The sequence below is a fragment of the Schistocerca serialis genome, chromosome 2, assembly GCF_023864345.2.
Source record: "Schistocerca serialis cubense isolate TAMUIC-IGC-003099 chromosome 2, iqSchSeri2.2, whole genome shotgun sequence".
NCBI lineage: Eukaryota > Metazoa > Arthropoda > Insecta > Orthoptera > Acrididae > Schistocerca > Schistocerca serialis.
In genome coordinates this window covers 158,049,654-158,074,298 of record NC_064639.1, presented here as the reverse complement: position 1 = coordinate 158,074,298, position 24,645 = coordinate 158,049,654, and the positions used below count along the sequence as shown (strand labels likewise).

Sequence of the window (24,645 nt, the reverse complement as noted above, 5' to 3'; positions counted from 1 at the left end):
GTTTACAGAACATTAACGTTTATAGCATTTCACCCTTGGATGCATGAGTGCCTCAAAACACAAAAAATGCATGAGAGGGGTCCATAAGACAAAATAAAAAAGTAATTACTAGAGAAATGTTACCAGATTTAATGGGTTTGGTAACAGAATCAATAATAAAGTAATTACGATATTGTAACTTTCATTTTAGTAACAAAATACAATGTCAAATATTGTGTTAAAGTTTTTCTGAGATTAAACAACAAACTTACAATTTTATTGAACATATACCAGAAATTCTTCTCATGAAAAATATATGCCTCAATTTGTTGCATGTTTGATTACTTTTCTGTCTAATCCATGCGAGCTCGCAGAACATCTTATTTTTGTTGATCTTCATGTTTCTGCAATCTCTGGTTAGTGGCAATACAGTCCAGTGATCTGAGCAATATGACACATTTGTTCGTTTTGAGCACATAACCTACAATTCTAAAATTATCTTCTAAGTCTTATACTGCAGAAAAAACTGGTCCGAACTTGGAAGCCTTCATTTATAGTGAAATTCCTTAGCTCCCACATTGTTTCGTTTCCAAATGCTGTAATATTTACCTGCATCACATCTTCAAATAAAAGATCACTTGTGAGGAACTTTTATAATGTTTGTTGATGTGTCTCCCAATGGCTTTATTAGTGTCTTTAATGTAGTAGAAGCAATATTCGTATTCAGAATGAGATTTGCACTCTGCAGCGGAGTGTGCGCTAATATGAAACTTCCTGGCAGATTAAAACTGTGTGCCGTACCGAGACTCGAACTCGGGACCTTTGCCTTTTGCGGGCAAGTGCTCTACCAACTGAGGTACCCAAGCACGACTCACGCCCCGTACTCACAGCTTTACTTCTGCCAGTGCCTCGTCTCCTACCTTCCAAACTTTACAGAAGCTCTCCTGCGAACCTTGCAAAACTAGCACTCCTGAAAGTAAGGATACTGCGGAGACATGGCTTAGCCACAGACTGGGGGATGTTTCCGGAATGAGATTTTCACTCTGCAGCGGAGTGTGCGCTGATATGAAACTTCCTGGCAGATTAAAACTGTGTGCCAGACCGAGACTCGAACTCTAGTTCTGCAGGGTTCTCAGAAGAGCTTCTGTAAAGTTTGGAAGGTAGGAGACGAGGTACAGGCAGAAGTAAAGCTTTGAGGACGGGGCGTGAGTCGTGCTTGGGTACCTCAGTTGGTAGAGCACTTGCCCGCGAAAGGCAAAGGTCCCGAGTTCGAGTCTCGGTCTGGCACATAGTTTTAATCTGCCAGGAAGTGTCAATATTCGTATTTTTTTTTCTCTGATCACAGTCCAAAAAATGAGCTCATTTCATCAAATGTAATATTCTGCCTATTTTTTCTTGATACTAGCAATGCACGTACCTTCTAAAACAACGCAATGCACGGCTCGCTGTTACATTCTTTGCGAGATGAAGTAGTGCCATGGGTTCTCAGAGTGGCAGCTGCGCAACGTGTTTCTGCTTCAGGGGAAATTTTCACGGTATTTTGTACTCGAATTCTGCTGCTTGGTGGCGGTGTTTTTTGCCTCACTCAATCCATCGTTACCAATAAATAAATCGACATCTCTACAATCTGCGTTCACTTGGAATGCTAGAAGACACGGTTTGCATAGTGATTCTAATCGTCAAACGAAACGTATGGTCACCTGAAACAATTCTGACATAAAGAAATAAATTTACTTTCCATGAGAATACTCAGTTGTAGCTTTTTCAGAACTTCTGACTTCTCACGTATAAGTGTAGGTGTGTCCGCCCCGATAGATGGGTGGTCAGCGTGATGAACTGCCGTCCTATGAGCCCGGGTTCGATTCCCGGCTGGGTCGGGGATTTTCTCCGCTCAGGGACTGGGTGTTGTACTGTCTTCATCATCATTTCAACCCCATGCGGCACGAAGGTCGCCCGATTTGGCGTCGAATATAATGAGACCTGCGCCAAGGCGGCCGGACCTGCCCTACAAAGGACCTCCCGGCCAATGACGCCAAACGCACATTTCCATTTTCAGTGTAGGTGCACCGTGCTCGTAACCGTTGTCAGCAATCTTGTCAACATAATGTGCCATTCAGACAAATGTAAATAAACTGTCCGACAGGTGGTTTTTTTCATAGACAGTTTAAAATACCTCTGTCATTCATTACACGTGTAGGAATAAAAAATTAATCAAGAAAAGTAATAATATGAATTGCGCCAAATAATATTATTCCTAAAGGATGTTATCTGCTTTCCCAAGGATTATACAGAACGTAAACAACTGCAATACAGTTTATCCATAAAATCGAAGACTCCTGTGTCCAAAAGACCCCTGTTTGGCATCCAAGGGTTGAATAAGACAATTACTGGCCATTTACAGGTCATTTCGCATAACATAATACAATATTTAATTTAATAACACGAATAAGTATGCGACGCTTTCGTACTAAATAAACTAGTATGTCAGGGAATGGCTGTCGTGATAGAGGGGACTGTAGAGGAACAAAACTAGAGGGAAATAAAGAGAGATGAATAAATCTAACAAAATAAATGCGGAGGACCTTGGGTGAAGTGCGACGGAGAGGGTGGCACAGAAGACGACGTCGTGGTGCGCCCCATCAAACTGGCTGTATTACTAACGATCAAAGTAAGCTAGTTTCTAAACATTACTCCTTCAGTGGAATAAACTGAACTGCCTGTAAAGAACTACTTCAGCTAGTTTCGGATCAAGTCCTGCTGCAAGAAGAGTTGCTAACCTGTGTTCTGAACAAAATTGTGATGAAACTGGAGCTTGCTTCGTAAAAACAATAACCCTTGTTATAACAGATATTGTATTGCATGATCTACGAGGTACAGGTGGAATGGTGCCTAGGTGAAACCAACGGACCCATTCCCACTGACGACCGCATGGGCAGGCACCTGGTGTGCATGACGATTACAGACAGAACTGTCAGACCAGAGTTTCAGCACGGTTGTGGCGCGGCGCATGGCTGCTTCTGCAAGCACCATTCATCGCCGCCTGAAGACGCAGTTAGCATTATCACGCTCCCATTACTGCTGCACCGAATGTTTACCTCTGCAAGAGTACAATGGATGTCTAACGTGGTGGGACGAATGCCACGTCGTCATCGACCGCTGTTCCTGCATTTCACGCCACCTTGGGAACGTTTGGATCTCATACTAACGCGTAGCACATCTGTCGAATTTCATAATTCTGTGGAAAATAATTTGTATTTCTTAAAGCGAACATAACAGTACAGTTCGAGAAAATGGAGTCGAAGTTGCAGATTAATGCCACTGACGCCTAACTTAGCTGCAGGGAGAACAAAACGGCCACACCAACTGGGGAAGTCAGAAGTTCTGAAAAAGCTACAACTGAGTATTCTCATGGAAAGTAAATTTATTTCTTTAAGTCAGAATTGTTTCAGGTGACCATACGTTAGAATTTACGAGGGCCTTTCAGTAAGTAATACCCCACATAAAAAAAAGTCGTTAATGTACGTAGACAAACAGCCTGGTTGGTGCTTCACATTTGATGTTTGTTCTGTGCGCCGAAGAAGTTTCGAACCGTTCTGGCATATGGCAGAGCCGAAGTACAGCTTCAAAATGGCGTCTAAATGTGACACGTTACAAGCAGCGTGCTGTTATTTAATTCTTGTGTGCACAATAAGAAACCGTGGTGAACATCCATAAACGTTTGTGTGCAGTGTATGGCGATGCTGCAGTTGATAGGAGTACAGGTGAGCGATGGGTAAAGATAGTTACAGCCTCAGGAAATACATAAACAGAGCTCCATGATCAGCCACGCTCGAGACGTTGTGTCACAGCCACTGCTCCAGACATGCTGAATCGTGCGGATGACATTATTCGTGCCGATTGCCGCTTAAAGATTATCTATGGGGAACATACTTTGAAGATGACGAGGGTGTGAGTCGTGCAGTGAAAACATGGCTACATCTACAGGACAAGAGCTTTTACCATCAGAGAATACATGCTCTTCCACAACGTTGGCGAATGGCCAGCGAACGCGATGGAGACTACGTATTAAAAATATGATATGGGCAACACATGTTAATGTATATTGTCACCAAATTCTGACTCTTAACAATAAATATGCTCTGAGAAAAAAAATTTTGGACGTTAGTCGCTGAACGACCCTCTTATTTCTTAAGTATGCTGTTTCAGAATAATGACTGCAGGCATGTCGTACACTCTAACGCCTTACTATGACAAAAATTTGAATAAACACATAGTGGGAGAACTTTACTTTCATGTGCACAATTTTGAATTTTAAATGAGGAGAAAGAATAATTTCGTTCATACATTAACTGGAAGGTTGATACCGATAGTGTCGATGAGTTACTGTCCTCCAGCAATGCATTTATGTGATAAGAATTCAATATATCAATAAAAATGCGTACACACATTGATATGAACGACATTATTAATCATACATAAAAATTATACAGCAAACAATTTTAAATACATTATGCAACCAGTAATATTCTCTGGCGTGACTGTAACGATTTTTAAACATTAAATATTGTCAGGTAGAAATCGTGTAGTGAAACAAAGAAAATTTTAGTGCAGTTACGTGAAGTAGAGCCCTTAGGATTAAAGTGTGGAACAGATTAATTGAATTGTTAAGGCTTTCGTGGCCACTTGTTCACAAACTGCCTATTGGCTTCTGTCACTGCAAGTTGGGGCAGGTGGAGAAATCGGCCGTGGCAAAACACGCGCTGATTGAGACCGACCACGTAATAAAATTCGCCGATAAGAAAGTTCTGGCTGGCCGGCCGCGGTGGCCATGCGGTTCTGGCGCTGCAGTCCGGAACCGCGAGGCTGCTACGGTCGCAGGTTCGAATCCTGCCACGGGCATAAGTGTGTGTGATGTCCTTAGGTTAGTTAGGTTTAAGTAGTTCTACGTTCTAGGGGACTTATGACCTAAGATGTTGAGTCCCATAGTGCTCAGACCCATTTGAACCATTTTTTTGAAGTTCTGGCTGTAGAGAAGCACTATCACAACCGCTTGTTCAGAGAAGCTGTAGAAATACAAAAACACGCAAACAGCTTCAACAAGAAAGAGGAAATCCCTAAGGTAAACGGATCCTGGCTTCCAGTACTGCAGCGAACGACCGTCGCAGGTAGCAAGAGGAGAACCGCACCGAAAACGACCGCGGAGAAGCCCTCGGACATCGGCGCGACAGGTAAGTATAGCCTGCGGCCGCAAGCTCGGCTCCAGTTCACCACCGGCAATGAAGGGACAAGCTTTGACAATGCCAGCCACTCATGCTGGCGAAACGTCAGTAAAATCATCACATGAACGTCGGCCGAAGAACCCGAGACAGAAGTCAATAGGCAGTTTGTCTGGTTAACTGAACTTGGGTGACCAGTACATTATTTATCTATTTATTGATGGCATAACTAAGTAGCATCATACAAATATAAATTTGATTTATTCTCAGCAATAATTGTGTTAACTAAATTTATTCAAATTGAATATCATGCTTCCTGGCCTAAATTTTACTTCAAAGCGATAAAAAGGGAGTGATAGTAAAATATTTATTTCAATTTCGCATCGTGTATAATATTGTATAGCATAGGACAACAAGCCAGTGATAGCAAATTTACAGCTATACTAAATTGAAACGAGTCAAATGATTTACTATGCATACAATCAAAAACAACAGAGAACAGTAAGAAGATAAGTGCAGTTAAATGCGATTAAGAACGAACCTTCCATTTGCAGGAGCCAGGATGTTTCCCGTCTGAATATTGCTGTCACATATACCTTGGTACTCGAACCTCAGTCCACCAACACTCCAGACAAGTCAAATAATTTACTATGCATACAGTAACACCAGTTAAGAACAGTAAGAAGATAAATACAATTAAATGCGATTAAGAAAGGAAATGGTTCAAATGGCTCTAAGCACTATGGGACTTAACTTCTTTGGTCATCAGTCCTCTAGAACTTAGAACTACTTAAACCTAACTAGCCTAAGGACATCACACACATCCATGCCCGAGGCAGGATTCGAACCTGCAACCGTAGCGGTCGCGCGGTTCCAGACTGTAGCACCTAGAACCGCTCGGCCGCACCAGCCGGCTGCGATTAAGAACGAAGTTTCCCGTTTGTAGGAGTCTCGATATTTGTCAACCGAGTTCTGCTGTCACATTCACCTTGCTATTGGAAGATCAGTCCACCGACATATAAAGGCACTAGAAATACCTCAAAAACTAACCTGAAACAGCTCAGAATTAGAAACAGAAATAACTGTGCCTTCTACTAGTAACAGGAACTACGGCAGTTGCAGGTGACCAGTAAAACAGTACTACTAACTGTAACATGCAAAATTTTGAATCCCATCTGTCCACTGACAGCAAACACTCTTTCAAGTTCCATTAAAGTTATACTCCTCAGTTCAGTCAATCATTATCCTCCTCTATCAATGTAATGCACTTAGATAGCTGTTAGATAATTACTGTTATATTATCCATCAGACTACAGTACCTGTTCAGAATTGAATGTTGCTTTCCACGATCGGTTATGCACACGTCGTGGCCACAATGTAACTCCGTGTATCTGACGTACGTGGGTCATAGACACACGTACTTCCAATTTCTCAGTCAAGGCATCTCGCAGTTCAGCACATAAGATTTCCATCATATTTTTCAAAAATTTATCTAAATGAGCTAAATGCTTCTCTAATGAGTATGTGTTAGCAAGAGTAACTGCGTCCGTATTTGATTTACCGTATGCCACTATCATCACCACCCCCACCCCCTGCCCATGCCGGCTAAACCGCAGTGGCACCCCGACCAGTAGAGAAACAGATGTACCTCAGCAGTAAAATCCGCCTCCAAAATACACTTTGCCGATGACCTCCACGCCAGTCTTCCATGAAAAGTGGCCATACGTGACCTTGATTCTTAAACACCCTTTCACAATCAAACTCAATTTATCTGCAGTCAAACATTGTCCCTTATCTACTACTAACCTTTCCTACTGATGTTCCTATAGCAACTTACAATAAACTGCAGAGATCATGCTGTCAAAATTCCAGCAACGTGTAGATTGGTTCATTATTTAATACCATGGCCGTGCATATAAACGGTAAATGTGGACTTCCTTTATCCTTGAAGACACTAAGCAACCTACAGTGTCATTGCTGTAATCGTCATAATTCTTGTTTCCGGCCCTCCTTCCCAACATATTTCCTTTTCACAGTATTGAGCTTGCCACAGTTCCAACACATCACCTTGAATGAGTCTCTTTACATACGTCCTATGAGTTACCGTTTTCTTTGAGTGCTTTTCTGTAAAAGTTTTTTCCCAAGCGTCACCTCTTATGGTGCTAGTATCCCTCCGATGATCCACAAATTCAGTTGCATGTATTTGATGTACTACTTCTTATAATTGCACCAATATCTCAGGGATTCGACAAAATACCGCTCTCTGTCTACACTCGAGATTCAACACCTCTAAAATATGACTCTCTATCTTTTCGGTGTGTTTTATTTCCAGTGCCATCATACTCCTTTCAACTCACTCCATATAATTTATTTAAACTTTGACAATACCCTATTCACTACCTGGCTGACGACAGATAAACTCTTTTAGAGCTGTTGGCGGATTTAACCTACAAATTCTAGAACGGAATTTTGTCCATATACGAGTATTATTTCCCCTTATGACCTCCTATACTTCTTCATGCAATTTATCCTTTACCTTAACAGTAAATGATCTTAATGTTCCGGAGTAAAGTCAAGCGCCGGCACGACGGTCAGGCACGCTAAAGCAGAGAGGACTGTAAAGAAGACGTCAGCCAGTAGTATGCTGACCGACCCCTCTCTAGGACGACAATGAGGCAGCAGCGGCATCTAGGCAAAGAGAACATAAGCGCGGCCCAGTTGAAGACTAGCCATTCTACGAGCTCTACAGCAGCGACTTACGAACTATATAATTTCACTTGTATTAGAAATTGTCTATACTGATGAGATTTCTTATTTTCTCTGTCACACATTGCTTGCAACACATCTGTTGTGTACATAGTTCCGCGTAGTCAGCACGTACACAACTTTTCCACTAAAGCGCGCCCTGCTAAGCACAACAGTGCAGGCACAGCACTCGTCCATCTCCGCACTACGAGATGGCGCTGCCTTAGAGACGGACCAAATTCTGCTTCCGCCGATCCACATATTAATATGTAACGCAGCCAATGAGATTGCTGCTTTTCTCCTCACGGATCACACACGCACAGTGATACCTGAACGCGCGAGGTATTATAACGAGTGTACAGACCTCTGATCAGTCAGTCTGCATTAGTCTGTACAATTCTGCATTTATCTGCACCTGTCTGTACCAGTCTACATTAGTCTGTACCAGTCTATAGTCGAGTTTCAGTGTGCACCTAATAAGATTACCATATTCCTGTACATAGCCATGAAGATAAATGAATGGACACTTTGTCAAGTATCAGAGATATGTGGGAATAAGATTAACGTACTAAGACCAAAGGAACTTCAGATTGTCAATTGTAAACAGTATCCAGAATCAAGTTACGTAATGTCTATGCTTTTTATTATTTTAATAAATGTGTGTGAAAATTAATCAAGTTCTGTTTAAAGTTGATCACCGTCAATCTGCTACTCTAAGCGTGCAAGAGGCATTTCTATCGTCTGACCTAACGGCAGAAGATAAACACGCCACGATAAGACCACGAGACATATTGCCTTCTTCGTTAGAGCGACAAGTCAAATAATCTGATGGTGTGTGTGTATCGAAGGTCTTACAGTACGCACACCACAACATCATTGTGAATTCTCAAAGTAAAGTATTGCCAGTTATCTTACTGTAACAAAAATTCATTAATACCATTTTCTTGAATTGTTGTCTAGCGATCCGAGAAGCAGATTTCCTAGGCAACACATACTTGGTGAGTAGGCAGCAACAACGTCACTCTTTTCCAAGACAAGGACTATAGTTTGAAACGCCACCGTAAATTACAAAAAGTCTGCTGCATGGTCAACTCAATTCAGACTTAAATGAGAACATTAATTCAAAAAATCCTGTAATGCATTCTGCAATATAGCAAACGAGGTATCAAGGATCATTTACCCTGACTCATTACAGTGAACTCTCTGATTAACTTCACTGCCAAACTCCTGCGTTTACGTTTACAGGCCTGAAACAATTCGATAATAGTATTGTTGTAGGTCTAACAAACACTGTTTGTGATTCTTGCTCACGCCTATTAGCTCAGTCATTCTGTCCCCAAAATGATTAAAACGGGCCTGCAACTGAGCATTCAGCTGTCGTCTTCTTGCATGTGCTCAAACATTTCTTCGAACGGAGCACAAGTTGCGGCAGCAGACAAAATTACACTGGACTCGGTAATTGGTTGCACCACTATGTTGCATGACTATTTTGACACATTTGTACGACCAGATAACGGATAATACATATGGGCACTAGGTTCGAGCACTGTAATTTGTACATTAACTCGCCTTGTCTCAGGAAACCCTGATCTCTTACATTTCCAGGCACTCTACAAAATATCAGCAGGAAAAGTAACAAGGTACATAAAATTAAGACCGAAGCTTTCCCTTTCCAGGAGCCTGGATGTCAGTCATGTGAATACTACCATCACATACAATGGATCAAAGTCCGTAAAATTATACAGGAAACATAAAACACTGTGGGCCATTAGCTCAGTACCGGCAGTTATCAACAAAGTCTATCGACACATTGCACATGGCTAAGTTATTATATAATTAGAGTTATTGTATCCATCACATCATAGCACCTGTTCACAACTGAACGTTGCTTATCACGATCAACACATCTTGTCCAGGATATAGCTCCATGTGGCTGACGCAGATGGAACATAGATACTATTAACAAATCCATAAGCCACAGGTTACAGCGTCTCATAAGTGCTTAGTATTGCAAGTCCACACTAACTCCGTGTGTGCGGACGGTCACATATCAACAGAGCCGCTTTCAACTCCCGACAACCACCTTTGTCCCCATGGCTCCACTCACTGCCCACAGGACACAGACAGAAAATCAATTCCGAACCAGCGAGACAAGCTTCATTCACTAGCAGCAAAGTACAGGAAGTGCTGCCAACTTAGAAGGCTATATCCAAACAGTGCCACACTCGGCACAGGGTCAAGAAACATTGTCGAAGCAAATTTGCATTTCCATTTGAAAACAATAATTAATATTGTTTTAGTACCGTGGGTTAAAAACTATTTACATCGTGTGGCGTCACCTGGAAGTCTATCTAATGTATGGCGCGATTGGCAGCGCGGAGTGGCCGCACGGTTAGAGGCGTCATGTCACGGATTACGCGACCCCTTCCGCCGGAATTCGAGTCCTCCTTCGGGCATGGGTGGGTGTTGTTCTTAGCATAAGTTAGTTTAGGTAGTGAAAAGTCTAGGGACCAAAGACCTCAGCAGTTTGGTTTCTTAGGCAGTCACACACATTTGAACATTTCTTTTAATGGCGCAATTTATTCACCCGATATGAATGTAATTTAAACAGAGACAATAATGCCGGTAACATTATATGCCATTTCCTCGAGTCTAATAATATTATATGACAAATATTGTAAATATTTTTCACTACTCTAAAAGATAAAGAATACTACACTCATGGAAATGGAAAAAAGAACACATTGACACCGGTGTGTCAGACCCACCATACTTGCTCCGGACACTGCGAGAGGGCTGTACAAGCAATGATCACACGCACGGCACAGTGGACACACCAGGAACCGCGGTGTTGGCCGTCGAATGGCGCTAGCTGCGCAGCATTTGTGCACCGCCGCCGTCAGTGTCAGCCAGTTTGCCGTGGCATACGGAGCTCCATCGCAGTCTTTAACACTGGTAGCATGCCGCGACAGCGTGGACGTGAACCGTATGTGCAGTTGACGGACTTTGAGCGAGGGCGTATAGTGGGCATGCGGGAGGCCGGGTGGACGTACCGCCGAATTGCTCAACACGTGGGGCGTGAGGTCTCCACAGTACATCGATGTTGTCGCCAGTGGTCGGCGGAAGGTGCACGTGCCCGTCGACCTGGGACCGGACCGCAGCGACGCACGGATGCACGCCAAGACCGTAGGATCCTACGCAGTGCCGTAGGGGACCGCACCGCCACTTCCCAGCAAATTAGGGACACTGTTGCTCCTGGGGTATCGGCGAGGACCATTCGCAACCGTCTCCATGAAGCTGGGCTACGGTCCCGCACACCGTTAGGCCGTCTTCCGCTCACGCCACAACATCGTGCAGCCCGCCTCCAGTGGTGTCGCGACAGGCGTCAATGGAGGGACGAATGGAGACGTGTCGTCTTCAGCGATGAGAGTCGCTTCTGCCTTGGTGCCAATGATGGTCGTATGCGTGTTTGGCGCCGTGCAGGTGAGCGCCACAATCGGGACTGCATACGACCGAGGCACACAGGGCCAACACCCGGCATCGTGGTGTGGGGAGCGATCTCCTACACTGGCCGTACACCACTGGTGATCGTCGAGGGGACACTGAATAGTGCACGGTACATCCAAACCGTCATCGAACCCATCGTTCTACCATTCCTAGAACGGCAAGGGAACTTGCTGTTCCAACAGGACAATGCACGTCCGCATGTATCCCGTGCCACCCAACGTGCTCTAGAAGGTGTAAGTCAACTACCCTGGCCAGCAAGATCTCCGGATCTGTCCCCCATTGAGCATGTTTGGGACTGGATGAAGCGTCGTCTCACGCGGTCTGCACGTCCAGCACGAACGCTGGTCCAACTGAGGCGCCAGGTGGAAATGGCATGGCAAGCCGTTCCACAGGACTGCATCCAGCATCTCTCCGATCGTCTCCATGGGAGAATAGCAGCCTGCATTGCTGCGAAAGGTGGATATACACTATACTAGTGCCGACATTGTGCATGCTCTGTTGCCTGTGTCTATGTGCCTGTGGTTCTGTCAGTGTGATCATGTGATGTATCTGACCCCAGGAATGTGTCAATAAAGTTTCCCCTTCCTGGGACAATGAATTCACGGTGTTCTTATTTCAATTTCCAGGAGTGTATATTTCAGTAGGTTCCATGAAAGAATGGAACTTAAAGTGTAATATAATGTTGGTCACATCTGTTTGTTCTCTGTTTGTCGCTTTTTATCTCTCTCCTGTGGATTGACGTATGTATAACAAGCTATCTGTATGAGCTTCAAGGTTACAGTTTATTGTCAATTGAAGTATCTTACGTTTCCTTTCAAAAATACCTCTCCCTCCACTTGAAATTATGTTAAGGTAATAATAACATTGCTGTCGTTTGCCCATCTGGCTTCAACTGTTTCGATGACGCCTAGTCCACCGTTAAGTGGACTAAAAAGTATTTCAGTATTTGCGAGATTCATTCACAAAGGAAAATAATTCTAAGTAATTTTATGAATTTTTACAGTCAGTTTTCAATATTAAAGTTAGTTAATATTTTTTATTACGAAACTTATTCAGAGATTTAACACCGCAGGGCATAGGTAAAGCTTCACCTCTGGTTTAAAATATTTTCAGTTAACTGAAAGGTTTAAAATGTTAACCCAATTCTTAAAGAGATAAAGTTAAAGAAATTCTTTGCAATTATTTCAAAAATACACCGGTGTATGTACCATAATTTCTTTCTGCGTAACATTAGATTAATTTGCTGGGAAAAGAAATCATTTCATACTCTATATTATCGCTGAGTTAGTTGCAGTTTACGTTTCATTGTCATTCATTGAAAGAGAGAGTAACATTTCCATCAATAATAAATAACTTTTTGCCTGCGTATTGAGATTAAGTCACGCTACATATATTTTAGACGCATTTACTCGCATTCAAAATATGCGTCGTGTTCCAAACCAATATTCAGAATATAAACAGCTACGTTACATTAACATTGCAATAAGAAACTTCCTGGCAGATTAAAACTGTGTGCCCGACCGAGACTCGAACTCGGGACCTTTGCCTTTCGCGGGCAAGCGCAGGAGAGCTTCTGTAAAGTTTGGAAGGTAGGAGACGAGGTACTGGCAGAAGTAAAGCTGTGAGTACCGGGCGTGAGTCGTGCTTCGGTAGCTCAGTTGGTAGAGCACTTGCCCGCGAAAGGCAAAGGTCCCGAGTTCGAGTCTCGGTCGGGCACACAGTTTTAATCTGCCAGGAAGTTTCATATCAGCGCACACTTCTCTGCAGAGTGAAAATCTCATTCTGGAAACATCCCCCAGGCTGTGGCTAAGCCATGTCTCCGCAATATCCTTTCTTTCAGGAGTGCTAGTTCTGCAGGTTCGCAGGAGAGCTTCTGTAAAGTTTGGAAGGTAGGAGACGAGGAACTGGCAGAAGTAAAGCTGTGAGTACCGGGCGTGAGTCGTGCTTCGGTAGCTCAGTTGGTAGAGCACTTGCCCGCGAAAGGCAAAGGTCCCGAGTTCGAGTCTCGGTCGGGCACACAGTTTTAATCTGCCAGGAAGTTTCATATCAGCGCACACTCCGCTGCAGAGTGAAAATCTCATTCTGGAAACATTGCAATAGGTTGCGACTGACGCCTGCAAGCGTATTTAAAACCGCACGTATCAATCTGCTCTGATTTTTACGAAATAACCACAAACATTACGCAGAAAGGAGGAAATGGTACAACAGGTAAATTTGCTGAAATCATTTTTAATTGATGAAAATCGAAGTTCAAAGTAATGTTTCAGAACTACACTTTACGAGGTTTATTGGCCTATTTATCTTTGCAGGTGTGTTTTGAAGTGGATATCATGACTATAGTGTCTGACTAGCATTTTACTCTCTCTTCCTCAGTGTCTCTGTGTCGAGTTGATGGTTAATAATCATTGTGATAAACATCTTCCTCCATCATCTCAATATATCACCTCAATACATCACCTCCACACGTATTTATAAAACTATATGTCTTCCACAAACACACACAGCTGCATGGAAAAGCACACTAATTCCCTCACTGCCAGAAACAGACGGCTCATCTCTTTCAAAAATACTAAACGTTTTTTGACCTGTTTGCTGTACTTAAGTTCTAAATGTTAGCAAAAACGTTTTTCTTTAATCCTTAAAGAAAAGTATAAAAAGTGATAAAGAGAAAAATTACAACTTTGCACAGAAAAATAAAAACATTTACATAAGCAGTTGATCACGACACTGACATATAGCGCTACATTTTATGTTCACGGAATATTTGTATGTATATTGAGATACTTCAAAATTAATTAAGAAATTAACAAATAATGGAAATAAAATAATGTGTGTTGATACCTCGAATTTACACATGTGTTGAATTTGCACTGTTGTCTTGAATTTACTGTCTTATTGCAAGAAATCCCTTACAGCATGTTTCACATTCTTGAGAAGCGGAGAGAAGGGGCAGACGGACTATTTGGAGCCATAGTAAAGTCAAACTATCTAAAGAAGCAATGTTAACGTGGAGATTGCAAAAATGGAACTCCGCTACTTGGTTTACTCTAACAGCGTTCATAATTCCACTATGGAAGGTACGCTAGATAGCTTCAAATAGCGGGGTTTGTTATAACAACAAAATATCACAAAGAGGTTAAAAATTTTGAAGGACGAGAAAAAGTTGTAGGAGGGATTTAGCAGTAGTATCAGAAACCAAATAGAAACAGCAGATGTATTAGGACATGTCTGATTATGTTACACAACGAGGTTTCACAAAAGTAGCGTGCCGTAGCAAGTATATCTGCACTAACAGACAAGCGCTGCTGACATAACATAATTTGCTGTAAACTTTTAGTTAAATAGAAGTAAAATGGAAAGAGGTGTCTAACGATATTATCCATGTGCACTTAAGGAGATAGAAATGATCAAGATAAGTTTACGACAATAAGGAGCACGTCTTTTAAATTAATACTTAACTTCATTATTAAATTTTTGTACTTCGAAAGAGAAAAGAATTTTTTTTTACTAGTACACATTCATAGGAAATCATGAAAGTACAGTCGAATTAAATCGAATATTATTACACTACAGTACACACAATTACCTGCATTAATACACAGGATATCCCAGGAGGAATGATTAATATTCGGGGATGTGACAGGAGCGATCATTCGGCCGGCCGATGTGGCCGAGCGGTTCTAGGCGCTTCAATCAGGAACCGCCTTAAATAATCTCGATCTGTGATTACCCAAACTAACAGATGAGGATCAGAAACACATGTGTGACTGCCTTCTTAAGTTTTCCTTTCCTTAGTGTATCAGTTTTTAGGGAGCTCCATTCCGCCATTAGTGAGAAACGGGAAAAATAATGGTTATAGTCGTCACTGTGTCAAACAGCACAATTAATTTGATTTGACTGAAATTAATTCAGACCAATGGAATTAATTATGAGTAGATCTGAAGATGTAAAAGATTGAAGATATTATTCAACAATTAAATATTGCATACTGAAACGTGCGAATTTTGGAGATGATTAAAAAGAATAAAGGTACGTAAAACATTGCTATTATTATTTTATATGTGACACTAATCCAATTTAAAGTTGTTTTCCCTGGTCCTATCTCCACTTCGTGGTCCAAATTATTTTTGCAGTGTCTGTTCCTTATTTAAATGTCTTTCATGAGGCATACGAACTATAAATTGTAATGTTTCACGTCAGTAGGAGTGGATATTACATTTTCTTAGCGCAAGAAAGCCGCAACTTCCTGCATAGCATTAGCTCCGACATCTGTCGCCTAAATAGTAGACCAGATTAACGGATCTGGAAGTATCGCTAATAGTCATCTCTCATAAATAAAGGTTTGTGATCAGGAAGGGAACTAGTTTATCAGCAATTTTGAGAAAAACAACAAGAACTTTATAAAATACATAATTTTGCAGTATGCTTAAATTTTCTGTACACTTAGGGTGCTGTAAATCGTTACATCATTAGAAGAAATCTTTGAATTCGAGGAAGTTTTACAGTCTGTAAAATGAGTTCAAAAACTGTCAACAAGTTCCCCTTTTGCACTGAACAGGAAGGCCCATTTTGAATAAGTACACGGCATGAAAATTACCAGTACTTAATATTTAATCGCTTTATACAACGACACACTCAAGTAAACATAACTGAACAGAATCAGTCTTCAGTTAAAATTTCCGGGCTGAGAGGCCGTGGTCGATGTATAAAGTTTCCACCTGACGTTTCGTCTCCATCTACGGGAGACATCTTCTGAAGTCGTTCGGCTACTGCCACTGAGGCTCCAGGTACTCTAGCATTTATAGAGCGCATAGAGGGCACCACCATTCGTCACGTGATGCCGACGGTATGCCTATCTTTGGAAGGCGTCATCATTCTCGATTAAGAGTAATCGATTGTCATTCTGCTGGCGCAACGTCGACATCCATATTTTGTCTAACTTTAAAACTTCCCCTTTTCTATTAAAATTGTTATAGTGTTTGTAAAACTCTATTGCTTCTCTACAGATGCGCGCATGATAATGGGATGTTCGTACTAGAACGCTTGTGGTGTGGACGCATGGTGAAGAAGAGTTGGATGTCTTCTTGGTGCATCTGAACAGCATTAACCCGAAGATACAGTTTACGATGGAGAAAGAGAGCAACGGTTAACTCAATTTCCTGGATGTGTCGGTAATTAGACGGGTGGATGGGACGCTGGGCCACAAGGTATATAGAAGGAACATCCACACGAATCGATACCTCCACAAAGAATCTAAACATCATCCTACGAAAAAATCTTGGTGGACAGAGCAAACAAAATCAGCGAGCCGGATTACTTACAAGATGAACTAAATCACTTAAGGTCAGCCTTCATGAAAAATGGATATACCAGCAAGGAAATTGATCGAGCCCTCCATCGAAGAAGAAAAGAAGCCGAAGTCCAGAGCAAGAACGGTCACCTACTGGAAAAGTTTTATTGCCGTTCATTAATAAAATCACCGACCGTATCGAGAAAGTCCTGGCAAAGTATGGGATCGAAACAATCTTCAGACCCACCAAGAAAATTAAGGAATATTTAAGAACTGCAAAAGACGCCCGACACCCCCTAGCAACACGTGCGGTATACAAAATTCCATGCAGTTGTGGACAAGTATATATTGGAACAACGAAAAGAAATATAAACACCCGCTTAGCCGAACATAAAAGAAACTGTCGCTTAGGACACACCGCAAAATCGGCCGTAGCTGAGCATGTTTTTCGAGATGGGAATCACGAAATTAAATTTAATGAGACAAGCGTTCTAGCACGAACATCCCATTATCATGCGTGCATGTATAGAGAAGCAATAGAGATTCACAAACACCATAACAATTTTAATAGAATAGAGGAAGTTTTAAAGTTAGACAAAATATGGCTGTCGACGTTGCACCAGCAAAATGACAATCGATTACTCTTAATCGAGAATGATGACGCCTTCCAAAGATAGGCATACCGTCGGCATCACGTGACGAATGGTGGTGCCCTCTATGCGCTCTGTAAATGGAACCTCAGTGGCAGTAGCCGGACGACCTCAGAATATGTCTCCTGCAGATGGAGACGAAACGTCAGGTGGAGCCTCAGTGGCAGTAGCCGGACGACCTCAGAATATGTCTCCCGCAGATGGAGACGAAACGTCAGGTGGAAATTTCATACGTCGACCACGGCCTCTCAGCCCGGAAGTTTTAATTGAAGACAGCACCGGCCGTGAAAGCCTACATTGTATGACTGAACAAAATCAGATTCATTATAGTGGTTTCAAAAACGATATTACAAGCAAAACTGGAATCAGTCCGTATCCCATGCTTCACTTTCTGAATCTTGCGGTTTGGTTGTCCTCTGTCAGAAAATCGCCCAACAATGATCTTGAAATAATCATGGTGTTCTAAAGGCATGAATTCAAGCATTTTAGCAACATCATTGGCCTTGGTAGTTTTTATTGGTAATAAGTCAAAGTAGTCTGGGGGCGCACCTGACGTAGTAGGATGCCTACCAGTTTTTAGAAGTGAGAAAACGTACGTAACTATGCCACTGCAATGGGGAGCTATTATTAGACATTTTACTGTTGCAGAGAACGCAAACATTTTATGTAAAGCCACAGCTCATTTATTCCCATTTACTACAACAAATTTTTTGAAAAAGGAATTACAATTATTAGCAAAATCGAAAATTATACCATTAGTACATATTTGGGACACTTACATTGTCGGACTAGTACGTGACATGTCATACCATCGACCATTGTCAAGGGGTATACGCCGTATCTTGATTTTTTTTTTAATTACAAAAAGTCTCGATCGCGTGCCATGCATGAACGACCATGTGCAGGAAACATATGGCGTACTACAGAAACATTACTGTTGTAGACCAAACTGTACCAAAATAAACAACTGTTTGATTCCTATTTTGGCGTGTAGAAGCCTCTAAGAAAACAGTTTTCTTACAGTAGTAGCTATACGATTTTCAGTAAAACTCATTAGCAGAGAAGCAACTTAGTTTGGGCTTTTCCTAGCAGGTGTCTCATCATGCATATAGAAGAAGGCTTTATCATGTAAAAACCTGTGTATACCAGAAACAAAAATTCAATGTTGCTTGTAAGACAACATCTCCCCAAAGCTTATATGTGGCACTCGAATGTTCTGCTTTTGCTTTCTTCTGCCTTTAACTAGTTCTTCACAACTTTCCACACTGATATAAAACGCTTTCACTCTTGACTTGCGAAGTTATAGCTCCTTTTCCGGTTGTACCTTTGAAGCTATGTTTGTTTCAATGTTGAGTTTAAATTGTTCACAATTACCACGTATATCCACTTTAGGTCGGCTAAATCCGTAGCTGAAGAGATCTTTGAAATAACAGTAAAAATAATCGTATTTCTCTTTCGGATTGAGTGTATACTTATCAGCTCCTCTAGATTTCATATATTGATAAATTAAGTACATATCTGTAACATATTTCTGCATGAATAGCTACCATAACCTCGTAACTGATAAGTCGCAAGACAGATACTTCTTTCTTCTACCAGTTTTCCCATAATGAGCAACTCTGAACGAAAATGAACGAATAAATTGCCCTATTAAAACATTGGTATCCTGTGGAATCTTGCGCTGTTGGTTGTGTTTTCCTAGACCATCTGATAGGGAACACACACCCTCCTGGACAAAGTCTTTCCAGTCACCGCTTAATAATGCCTGGAATTGCGGGAAATGCCTTTTTGCAGACGACAGGGTCTCGGAAACCAACTTTAACCTAAGTCGGAATAAAACTATTGATATATTGGTCGGTGTTGGAAACTATTATTCTGTTGTTTTATGATCTTTGACATGTAAGGCCCTATGAGGGAACTCAGATAAGTGTCCTGTCCATTTTTACTTACTCAATTAAACTCGCTCAATAATAAGACCTTTGAATCATTAGATATTTTAATGAAACATTTTCTTTTGCATTTGTAGGTAGGAAAAACGGGACAATTACTATTTGATATTGATCTTTTAAGAGGACATTGCAGCCATCACTCAGCAATGTATTCGGTGGGTTCGTGAACGAATAAGGCGGCATGAATTCAATATTTATTTTTCTCATAAATGGAACATAAGTATGTTTTAAGATTACATTAATGTGAAAAGGAGCGAAAGTTTCGTAAATATCAATAATTAAACTTAAGTATACAACCCGAATAAATGAATAATATATTATTAAACATAATTATCTGTAATCTGCACCTGTTTGGAACAAGTTCTTCTTTCGAATGCTCATGTTACTCGATATTTACTTTCTTCAATTTCAGGTCTTCAGTTTTTTTTAACGAATTCAGAGCTTTTATCGTTACTATCAGTGCCATGGTTGGCTATTTTGCCACTGCTACAAATACATGAAAGGGAGTGAGCAGCACTTTTCCCATCAAGCGGCAGAGAGATTCGTGCAAGAAGAGGAGCTGTCAAATGACAAGTCCTCTTTTTTCCAATTTAACTCAGGAATTTTCCTAAGAACCCAGTTGGCAATAAGTCTCGTTCTTACGTTAAGCAATGTCTAATGCACTAGTCCACCGCACAATTCTTAACTCAGATACCGTAAAATAGTGAAAAAATCCCCCACTTGAATTTGAGTGCGAGGCCGCGAATCCAGTCTTTAGTAAGGCTCATTTGAAAGTGTTGTGTTAACACTTACGACAGTAAAAATATTAGTTGCTAATAATTCACCACGTGCATCAGGAGGGTGACAGAAAATGAATGTCCAGGAGGCACAGAGATCAACATACTATGGGATGCACGTAAGAAACGACGCACCATAACCATCGCAAAGTTTCGCACCATCAAAATCAAAGGCGAAATCCTTGGGAGCTACAAACCGTGCACGACGTTCAGTTAAGTATCAAATAATAAAGAATGCATATAATAATCATATCGGTGTAAGGGGTGGATGAGAACTGATAGAATATGATGGCATGAAACTGAATGTGAAATAACCTGTGTTGGAGCTTATCGTGAAACTGGCTATCTTTCAAGGCGTAGCTGCAGACAGTTCAATAATATGTTTTATAGGCACGGAAAAAACAAACATCCAGAGGCTGAATTTGTCCAGTGCTTCCAGGTGGTATGAAATGCAATGTCGCACACTTTTCAAGACGGATGGTTTGCTCTAAAGGAGTATGATTCTTATATGCAGTCCAGGAATCAAGAAAAAGCAAGTTATTTCGAGCAGCTATTGGTCAACAGCAGTGTTCATACCGTGGTTATAGTTATCTAGCGGCCATTTTCCCCCTCTTGTTGCTGCGACGTAAATATTCCCTACTGCCATTGAAACATATCGAACACGAGAAAGAATCATAGGGGGCAGAGCGCCGCCAACATCTCGCTGCACAGTAAATAACTTTCCACCCAATTTACGATCCAGAGTAACAGCTGGCATAGCTGTAGACGATTGCGTTAAGGCATTGATGGTAGTAGACCTAATTTACAGGGTTCCTTTCATATGCATTTATTCTTCAAATCCCCGTTGGTCAGACTTGAAAACAAATTTCTTACTGACGATAGGATAAGTTTGTTTACCTCATTTATAAATTTTCAGTCGGTTCCTCAGTTTGCCACGCATCAAGCTGACACTTTGTTTCTTACGTCTTCAAATTCTGTAGCACTGTTTGAGGTTACGCAGCCATCCACTGCTTGCCTTAGAATCACTGTAATCTATGTCGCGCGCAGTTTGATGTGCGTAACGTACTAGGTCAATATTATGGACATCCTGTGAACTCTATAGAGCAGCCTTGAAATGCACAAAAACCAGTTTTTGTAACCAATCCGCCTTGTACTTCCTTGAATATCCGTAGTTTTCCTTGTGCACTACACGATGATATTTCTAGGGACTTATTCGAGATGTGTTCATAGTTGGTTTTTTTAATATGCTGCGGATGATCTTCTGTGTATGTAATTATGTTTAGTACCCACTCCTTGGAGAAAGATCTTTACTGCTTATCACTGGGGGTTCTTCGATGACATTGTAATTCTGTCAGAGACAGCAAAGGACCTGGAAGAGCAGTTGAACGAAATGGACGGTGTCTTGAAAGGAGGATATAAGATGAACATCAACAAAAGGAAAATGAGGATAATAGAATGTAGTCGAATTAAGTCGGGTGATGCTGAGGGAATTAGACTAGGAAATGAGACACTTAAATTAGTAGATGAGTTTTGCTATTTGGGGAGCAAAATAACTGATGATGGTCGAAGTAGAGAGGATATAAAATGTAGACTGGCAATGGCAAGGAAAGCGTTTCTCAAGAAGACAAATTTGTTAACATCGAGTATTGATTTAAGTGTCAGAAAGTCGTTTCTGAAAGTATTTGTATGGAGTGTAGCCATGTATGGAAGTGAAACATGGTCGATAAATAGTTTGGACAAGAAGGTAATAGAAGCTTTCGATAAGTGGTGGAACTGAAGAATGCTGAAGATTTGTTGGGTAGATCGCTTATCTAATGAGGAGCTACTGAATAGAATTGGGGAGAAGAGTAATTTGTGGCACAACTTGACCAGAAAAAGGGAACGGTTGGTAGGACATGTTCTGAGGCATCAAGGGATCACCAATTTAGTACTGTAGGACAGCGTGGAGGGTAAAAATCGTAGAGGGAGACCAAGAGATGAATACACTAAGCATATTCAGAAGGATGTAGGTCGCAGTAGTTACTTGTAGATGAAGAAGCTTGCACAGGATAGAGTAGCGTGGAGAGATGCATCAAACCAGTCTCTGGACTGAAGACCACAACAACAACAATACTGGATACGGGATTTGTGGCTCCCTGCCCGACAAGAGTGATGAACTACATGGCTCGATATCTGTTTCAATATCACTTTCACCCTATTGGGCACGTATCGTCATCATTGTACTCCTCACGTACATTGTCCGCACAGTCGAGTGGATAAGACAGCACATATTCCACTGGCTCATCTTGCAGAAACGTTAATAATGCATCTGCTTCTTCTTTCTCACTCTGTAAAATTCCTTGCCGGCCGGTGTGGCTGTGCGGCTCTAGGCGCTTCAGGCTGGAACCCTGTGACCGCTACGGTCGCAGGTTCGAATCCTGCCTCGGGCAGGGATGTGTGTGATGTCCTTAGGTTAGTTAGGTTTAAGTAGTTCTAAGTTCTAGGGGACATGACCACAGATGTTAAGTCCCATAGTGCTCAGAGCCATTTTTTTGTAAAATTCCTTTTAACAAAATGTGAACTTCGGAAACTGTCGTTGTAGATGTAATGTTTGCTTTGTTTATCGTTGCCATTGCTCTGCTTTCTATCAACACCACCAGCAGTGTAGCACTGTTTTGTGTTACTCGTCGACTTAGAAGTTCAACCATGCTGCGTAACCTCTTGCTGTGCTCACCATTGGATATCTCGAGTCCCGCCCTTATTGCCATTAGCAGCCAATATTTCGATTGCATAGTAGAAAATATGTTGGGCGTCGAATGTCGTAAACATCACTGGCCTTCTGCAGCTTCTCACTCAAGGGGTTCCTTGTCATTGCTTCAATTTTCGCCAAACATTCTGAGGTAAAGTAAGGGACTTATTTTTACCAAGAAGTTCTACATCTATATCTACATCTGTTCTTCTCAAGCCAACTTGCGGTGCACGACGGAGGGTACTTTGTGATTCACTGCCTCTTCCCCCCTTTCCCGTTACAGTCGAGAACAGTTCGAACTAAGAACGATTGCGAGAAGCCTCTGTGTGGGCTCGAATCTGTTTAATTTTGTCTTCATGATTTTCTGGCGAGATTACGTAGGGCCAAGCAATATATTTGATGGCTCTTCTATACATATCTGTGCTGCAGATCGCCTCTCTTGCAGCGTCTGCCATTGGAGTTGGGTGATCATATCTGTGATGGTTTCGTGCTTTCAACGTTAACCTGTAACGAAACGCGCTGCTCTTGATTGGATCTTCTCTATTTTCTCTGTTAGTCCTATCTGGTACGGATCGCAATACTGACGAATAACATTCAAGACTGATCGAACGTGTCGATTACCACATATCCTGAGGATTCTTCCTATGAATCCACCTTAAATTACTCCGTACTGCATACTCCGAGACATTTCATGGATGTAGCTTTTTCCATCGTTCGTTCTGTACCCGTGTAATCACACAATAATGGGTCCTTCTGTCTGTGTATGCACAATACGGTACATACAATGATGATCGAAAGCATTTTGAGCACGTGCTTAATAGCTTGTTTGTGCGTCTTTGGAATGAGATACATCACTGATTCTGTATATCAGGGGTCCGACAGTTTATTGGCAGGTTTGTGGAGGTATGTTGCATTAGATGTCTACGAACAGGTACCATTTAACTCGCGTAAATATAAGGCCACTGATCTGCGTACGCCGTGATGACGACCGATAGCGACCCAGATGGGTTACATAGGATTTGCAGTAGGCCAATTTTGTCGTCGAGACATCAACGCGAGTTCATTACAATGCTCATCAGACCATTGTAGTGTCATTCTGGCACCAAGATACGGACAAGTTATACTGCTGAAAGATGACATCACCATCGGGGAAGACATCAAGCATGAAGGGATGAACGTGGTTCGCAACTGTTAGCCTGTCTCCGGTCACCACCACTGGTTCCAACCAAGCGCAGGAAAATGTCTCCCATAGCATAATACTGCTGCCATCACCCTGTGTCCGTGGCGCGCTGCACGTTTCCAACCGCCGTTCAGCTCACCGACGGCGTTTGTGGAGACGACCATCGACCTAATGTAGCAACAATGTGATTCACCCGAAGAGCCGACACGTTTCCATTGATCGACGGTCGAATCCCAATGGTCTCGTGCCCACCGCAATCGTAATTGACGCTGTCGTTTGGTCAACATGTAAACACATAGTGGTCGTCTTGTGCGGAGCTCCATGCTCCGAAACACTTGTGAGTGCAGTGACATTGTACTCCATCGACACAGATGCCAAAGATCTCCAGCTATCCTTCTTTACAAAGCAGTCAAGCCTCCGAACTCCACTTTCTGTGAAGAGTCGTGGACGTCCAACTATTTGCAAAAACAGACATAATGTCTTACGGGATAACATCAATCAGTGATTTTATAATGTTACTTAAAATCCGTCTTGATTGCAAATTTTTTATTCATATGACCGATTTCGGTCCATTCAGAACCATCTTCAGATCTGATATTTCAGTTACAGGAGTAGCCCGTCCAAA

The 24,645-nt window shown here is 41.8% G+C and overlaps 1 protein-coding gene across 1 annotated transcript in view; it reads left to right on the top strand.

Moving 5' to 3' along the window:
• Positions 1-24,645, top strand: part of LOC126455819 (uncharacterized) — a 268,692-nt gene that overhangs the window by 88,424 nt on the left and 155,623 nt on the right. The gene's annotated exons all lie outside the window — the stretch shown is intronic.